Source organism: Anoplophora glabripennis, unplaced genomic scaffold (assembly GCF_000390285.2).
Source record: "Anoplophora glabripennis isolate ALB-LARVAE unplaced genomic scaffold, Agla_2.0 scaffold1213, whole genome shotgun sequence".
Taxonomy (NCBI): Eukaryota; Metazoa; Arthropoda; class Insecta; order Coleoptera; family Cerambycidae; genus Anoplophora; species Anoplophora glabripennis.
In genome coordinates, this window is record NW_019417510.1 from 65,514 (window position 1) to 73,663 (window position 8,150).

Consider the following 8,150-nt stretch of genomic DNA (forward strand, 5'->3'; position numbering starts at 1 on the left):
AACAGGAAATGAGTTAACTGTTGGTTTCCTATAAGCGAGTTCCGGTTCAAGTAAATTCCGATAATTTGTGGGAGGCGGACAAAATTGTTGAACTCGAATCTCGGTCTCCTCGATAGCGCGACATACCCTAACTAAATCACGGATAGACTCAGGTTGGTGAAGCGTCAATTGTTTCTGAATATATGGAAGTAAGTTTCGCCTAATAAGGTTCAACCGATTTTCTTCCGAGGGTTTTATAGATAATCTATTAAAAAGTTGTTCCATAGCTGCAACGAAAACAACTACGCATTCCTGAGCTCCCTGAGTCCGACGTCTCAGTTCATCCCAGATCCCGTTTTCATAGTCATACGGTTGAAAAGCTTCCCGCAATTTTAATATCAGATCGTCCCAAGAAGAAAATTCGTTAGTCCGGTGCCATAAAAGAGCGTCTCGAGTAAAAAGTTCGGCAGCGGAACGTAATAATTGTTGGTTAGTAACGCCACGCGATATTCTTAACTCTTCAACTCGCTCAAGGAAATTATTTACGCTCGATATTCCGTCGTATTTAAGATTCCATCTATTTATATCTACGAAACTGACATGTTCAGAAAAACGGCTGTTATATCCAGAATCTAACGGCGAAAAATGTATAGCTGCTAATTTGTTAGCTAGAGACGAGGAATTAGAGGACGGTAAAGTATCGTATACATTAGAAATATTGGCATAGTCTGCGACACGTGACCAGTTGTCTCTACCGTGCGATTCCGATCCTTCGGCAAAACGTACTTGAGGAGTCGGTCTACTTAACCTCGGATCATTAATGTGAGTTGGAAATCGAGAAATGTTTCCTCTATGAATCGATTCAGTTTCACACGGTAACAACGGCGCAGATGCACGAGCAGAACTATTTACGCGATGATCTAAATCATTGTTGCTTTCCCGGCTTGTTGTTGCAATAGGCTGAGGCGGTATTGGTGAAGAATTTTGTTCAGCAGAACGAATATCTTCAACTGGCCATACCTCGATTAATTCCGGAATAAGATCGTTAGAACATCGAATCTGGGAACCCGTACAGTGAGTGCTAGCACGCGAGTGTATTGCCTCCGGTAACAACGGATTAGGCGAGTCTAAAATGGATGTTGTTTCGTTGAGAAATGTTACCCGTAAGTCCGGTCGCTGCGGTTGCACGTTCCATATCTACGTAAGGCACACCATCGTAAGCTAAATGTAATTCGCCGATTAGTTGACGACTCTTCAGAGTTAAGCTTTGTTTTTCCTGATTTTGGTTTTCATTAACCGGAATTATGCGACCCAATCGCGAAACAACATGAAGTACTCTAGTATATAAGCGTTCAATTTCGTTTTTCCGATTATCATAATTAAATGAACGGATATCTGTTTCTAAAGCCGAAATTTTTAAACGATAAGTAGATAATTCATCACTCGCTTCAAACGGTATCGATGTTGGAGCCGACAAAGTACCTTCGCGTTCCATTCGCAAAATATTTCTCAAAGCCGCACGTTTTTCCTCAACTGTTGATCCTGCCGGATAACCCCGAACTAATATTTCATACGTTAATTCATCTGATAAGAGCCGATTAACTTCCATCATTAACGATATATAAAAAAAAATAAGAAACAAAAAGTGAAATTAAAAAAAAAATAAGTTTACTAGACCCGAAACCCCTATCGGTACGTACTAAAAAAAACGAAAAAAAAAAAAGAAGTTGAACGTCCTAAATATCCGAATAAGGGATAGATACCCCCTGCATACCACACCCCAAGCCTAAATTTCGATAACTATATGGCAACCTATTATATAATAAATCATTAATAGTAATGTTTACTAACTAAATCCTACAACCATAATTCAATAATAATTCCAAAAATAAATCAACTCTCCGGGAAAATAATTGCTTGATTTAGATAAATTACCTTAATTGTTTAATTAACTTTAAAACTATTAATTAAATTTCCGAAATTATAGATATTGTAGAAGAAAATGTAACGTAATGTTTAAATTAACTTTAAAATTAAATTAATTAAAAGAAGTATTCGCCACAACTAATTTGTGAACCCCCTCGTATATATGATTACTAAGGAAAATTTATTTTATCTTAAATTCTACCTATCGAATACTAAATTATAGATTTTAAATAAATATAGATGTTCGCAAAAATCTATCTACCATTTACTCTATCATCTACCAATTTAAAGTAAAATATACTAAATATTACTAAAATATATTAAAACTATGTACTGAACTATACCAAAATTAGATCAGAATGGTTTTAGTTTAAAAAAACTTTAGTTTAGTTTAATTTGAAAAACTCCTACAATAGGTATGCCAATTTTTGTAAAGATAATTGGATTTGTTATTGTCTAAGCTGATTCCACCTATTTTATTTTCAAATTAAAAATCAGTTTAATATAATTTTTGGATACACCCAGTATATATCGACCATATGTATTTAACAAAAAATATATCAATAATCATAATACATGCTTGCTTCACTCATTTGTCTAATAAATAATGGACTGAATGACTATATGCTGTTAGAATTTAAGTAATATTACGAAAGAAAAAAAAATGACACGTTGGGCGCCACTTTGCTACCACCTGGTTTCATACAGACATATAAAGTCTCGTAGGTTGAAGGTTGGCCCGGTCTCAGTGAAGAGGGGAGTGGGTAAAGGGTTGGTTTTAAGTTCAGATTAAGGCGCCACCCATTTTACAACCCGATGGAAGGTAAACCTATTTGTTAAATTTACGAGACTGAACCTTACGGAAATCAAACAACAAAAAACGGGAAAAGGTTTCAAATTATAGGCATGACTCAAAATAGAAATTTTACTAATATAAACAAATAAATAAAGTTTATACAGGCCAAGGTGATCAGATTGTAACACCACCAAATGCCCTGGTATTCCAGGCAACATCAAAATTTTAGTACACAGTAAAATATTTATTTAGACCCTTCTATAGTACTACAGTCGGTGTAAATAGTATGTATGTAAATTGTAAATAATAAATGGAAAGTATATATACAGACAGGGCTATACTGCATATGGTGATGTATCGAGGGTGTAATATACTAAATAATAATAAGTAACAATAAATTACGCACGGAGAAAAGGGGGAGGGGGGAGTAACAAGACAACGAGACGCATTAAAATATTCCCTGACCTTCCATGGTTACAATAAAACTAACTAGGGTAATATAGCAAAATAAATAAATCCTGAATAGGCAATTTAAAATCTCCAAATAAGTGAATATGCAAGCAATTGATAAGTACTGATATAATATCGTTTAGAGTCCAACCAGTCATTAAGCACAAGAATAATTATAACTAATAATATCGTTAGGTAATATCATTGGTGTATTCAAAATCGGAAAAATTAGTTAATTAGTTAGTTAAATTGAATAAGCTTATCTGCATTCCTAGGTCGGCCTCGTCTCGGGGTGTGGTTTTGGTTTCGGCCCTACCAACGGGGTTTGGAGTAGAATTTGCCGTCCTCCACGAGTCCTCCTGGTAGACGTGAGGATCTAGATATCCCGAACCCAGAGATGGCTGGGGCGGAATGTCAGTGCAGTGAACGAGGAGACGAATAACGAGTAGACGACCAAGCGAAGCCTAGATTAAATTTTATGTTTAAGCATATGGTTTTCATGCAAGAGGTACCTAATTATTATTATATGTATTTACCTCGGTTCTAGGGCGGCCTCGTAGTAAAAGTTTAAGAGTATGATTTTCTAATTCTGGGGCAAATCCAACCGAGGTTGTAACAACTGCAATAAGGTCTATCACCACTGTATTTTCCCCAGAAATAAGCAAATAAATCTTCATCTAGCGAATTTTGTGGTTCACACCATGCTCGAAAATCAACAACAACCTTTCTTAATTCTCGTCCTCGGCGATAAAAACGACAAAAGTATCTCCGCGCAAAAAAGAGACTCACGCCGATAAAATACGTCCGACTATTAAACGAAATTCGATATACCGGGCGATTTATTTAGTCGGTACCTATACCGCCATAAAAGTATACAAACAAAATTAATTTATTAGTTTTTTTTTCTTTAGCAAGAAAACCGTAACAACATCTAGTAATTTTATTTGAAATTATATTTTAAATGTATAGAAAACTATTTTAAATGTGATTTGTTTAGATGATAATAAGTGGAAATAATAGTAATATTATAATTATTGTTATTTGATTCAATTGTGATATATTTGACTTAAATTTTTAATGTCAGTTTTATCGTTAATACTGTTTTTATTTTTTTTATATGAATCATTTCCTGAATTAATCTTTTGTTATAATTTGGTTCTTTAACGAGAATTTTGGTTTGATCAAAATTAAAACTGTTTTTTTTCCTTGACATGTTTATTAAGAGCTGTTGCACAATTTTTAGTATATTTATGGCCCTTTAATCTATTTCCTAAATTTTGTGATGTCATACCTATATAATGACCATTGCAATCATTGCATGGAATAGAATATACATGAGATTGTTTTAGTACAGGAGTTTTGCTTTTTAAAGGTGTGAAAATTTTTTTTAATTGATTAAACGATTTATGAGCAACTAAAATGTATTTAAATAAAATGGATTTAATTTTTTCAGATAAAGATTGTACATATGGTAATGCAATATATTGACAGTTGACAGAGTTATGATCAGAATTTATTGTTTTTTTATTTTTTGATGTATTATAGAAGTTAAAGATTCTTTGTTTAATAATTTTGTTATAAAATTTAGCAGGATAATTATTATCTAGTAAAATATTTTTTACTTTATTTATAATTTTAGGTCGATAAATGGGACTTGTTAAATGTATCGCTCTATTGATTAAACCAATAACTACACTTTTTTTGTATGTTATCGGGTGGTGAGAATTAAAATTTAAATATCTACCTGAAGATGTGAATTTTGTAAACCATTTAGTTAAAATTTGATTATTTTTACGAATTAAAGTTAAATCAAGAAAATTAATTTTGTTTTTATTTTCAATTTCGATAGTAAATTGTAATTTTGGATGAAAATTGTTAAACTCATTTAAAATATCATTAATTTTATTTTCGGGAAGTGCGATAATGCAATCATCAACATATCTTTTGAAAAATAATATATCAAAATTTAGATTATTAATTACTTCTTCTTCTAAAAATTCCATAACTAATTGTGCTATTGTTGATGAAATTGGTGCTCCCATTGCACAGCCTTCTATTTGTTGGTAAAAATCATTTTTGTATTGAAAAAAATTAGTAGTGAGTGTAAGTTTAATACCAGTTAAAAATTCATTTAAAGGGAGAGTAGTATGATTTTGTAATAAATTCCATTTTTTTGTGATAATTTTAATTACTAGATCTATAGGAATGTTGGTGTATAAAGATGTAACATCTAATGAAATTAATCTATAATTACTTGGTATATTAATTGTGTCAATGAATTTTTTAAAACAAAAAGAATCTTTTATGTAATAATCATTTTGGCAATTTATTTTTGATATAATGTCTGCTAATAATTTTGATAAATTTGATAAATACTAGAAACAATAGGACGTAAGTGTATGTTAGTTTTATGCAGTTTTGGAAGACCGTATATTTTTGGGGGTTGTGCATTGTGGATCAATAATTTCTTAGCCTCATTTTCATCTATAAATTTATTTTTTTGCCATTTTTTTTATTAAAGTGTTATTCTTGTTTTGATAATTATTTGTTGGATTTGAATTTATTTTTGTATATGTATTAGTGTCTTCTAGTAAATCTAACATTTTTGAGTTATATTCAGAAGTGTTCATCACTACTGTTTTATTGCTTTTATCAGGTTTAAGGATAGTAATTTGTGGATATTCTTTGATAAAATGGCGAGTTTTGTTCATGTTTTTTAAAATTTTCTTTGGTGTATTATTTAATTTTGTTTTATTATGTTTTTTGTTGTTTTTATAGTTGGTGACTGCATTAACAACATTAGCTTTAATTGTATTTTTAACATCATCTGTTTTATTTTGAATAGCTGTTTCTATAGATGCAATGTAATCATCAATAGGTAGGTCATTCTCATAGGTTATTGGTAAAGCAAAATTTGGGCCATATGCCAATGTTTCTTCTATTTCTTGAGGTATAAAAGTATCAGATAAATTTTGAAACCAATTAGATTTTATTTTATTGTTATTATAAATATCAACATTTTTTTCGTTATTATTATTATTACCGGTATTTACTAACCTGTTGAACTTTCTAATATTTTTTGTTTTAATTTTTTCAAAAAGATTATTGTATTTATTATTTTCAAAATCTAAAAATTTATTAATTACATTATTAGGTAAAAAAGATTTAACATTTGTAATTTGATTTTCTAAAATACGTTTATGATGATGGATGCATTTTGTAGTTTCACTTAGAATATATTTAAAATCTTATTCTTAAAAATTTTAATTTTATTAATTATAACAATTTTAATAAAAGCCTTTTGAGAAAGTTCCTAATCGGGAACGAAACGTCAAGAAAGAAATCGCTGCTGTTTTTTATCCTTTTTTTAACCGACTATCACACCAGAACCCAATTTCCAAGAAAATAAATATATTTTAATATTAAACAAAAGGTTCAAGTTTTAAAAAAATCATTGACACAATTAATATACCAAGTAATTATAGATTAATTTCATTAGATGTTACATCTTTATACACCAACATTCCTATAGATCTAGTAATTAAAATTATCACAAAAAAATGGAATTTATTACAAAATCATACTACTCTCCCTTTAAATGAATTTTTAACTGGTATTAAACTTACACTCACTACAAATTTTTTTCAATACAAAAATGATTTTTACCAACAAATAGAAGGCTGTGCAATGGGAGCACCAATTTTTCATCAACAATAGCACAATTAGTTATGGAATTTTTAGAAGAAGTAATTAATAATCTAAATTTTGATATATTATTTTTCAAAAGATATGTTGATGATTGCATTATCGCACTTCCTGAAAATAAAATTAATGATATTTTAAATGAGTTTAACAATTTTCATCTAAAATTACAATTTACTATCGAAATTGAAAATAAAAACAAAATTAATTTTCTTGATTTAACTTTAATTCGTAAAAATAATCAAATTTTAACTAAATGGTTTACAAAATTCACATCTTCAGGTAGATATTTAAATTTTAATTCTCACCACCCGATAACATACAAAAAAAGTGTAGTTATTGGTTTAATCAATAGAGCGATACATTTAACAAGTCCCATTTATCGACCTAAAATTATAAATAAAATAAAAAATATTTTACTAGATAATAATTATCTTGCTAAATTGTATAACAAAATTATTAAACAAAGAATCTTTAACTTCTATAATACATCAAAAAATAAAAAAACAATAAATTCTGATCATAACTCTTGTCAACTGTCAATATGTAGCATTACCATATGTACAATCTTTATCTGAAAAAATTAAATCCATTTTATTTAAATACATTTTAGTTGCTCATAAATCGTTTAATCAATTAAAAAATTTTTTCACACCTTTAAAAAGCAAAACTCCTGTACTAAAACAATCTCATGTAGTATATTCTATTCCATGCAATAATTGCAATGGTCATTATATAGGTATGACATCACAAAATTTAGAAAATAGATTAAAGGGCCATAAATATACTAAAAATTGTGCAACAGCTCTTAATAAACATGTCAAGGAAAAAAAACATAGTTTTACAAACCAAAATTCTCGTTAAAGAACCAAATTATAACAAAAGATTAATTCAGGAAATGATTCATATAAAAAAAATAACAGTATTAACGATAAAACTGACATTAAAAATTTAAGTCAAATATATCACAATTTAATCAAATAACAATAATTATAATATTTCTATTATTTCCACTTATTATCATCTAAACAAATCACATTTAAAATAGTTTTCTATACTTTTAAAATATAATTTCAAATAAAATTACTAGATGTCCTTTCTGTCTTTAATTTACAAAATTTCGCCACCAGGCGTACTACCTGTTCGAATTTATCATAATAATTATTATACTGCTCATTTCATTTTCATCGTATCCACGTACCACATTGCCGACTAAAAGTATTATCCGGACACATTTACAATATTAAAAAATGCAGGCCTTTTTCAAATTTAAAATGAAAAAAGATAATATTATATT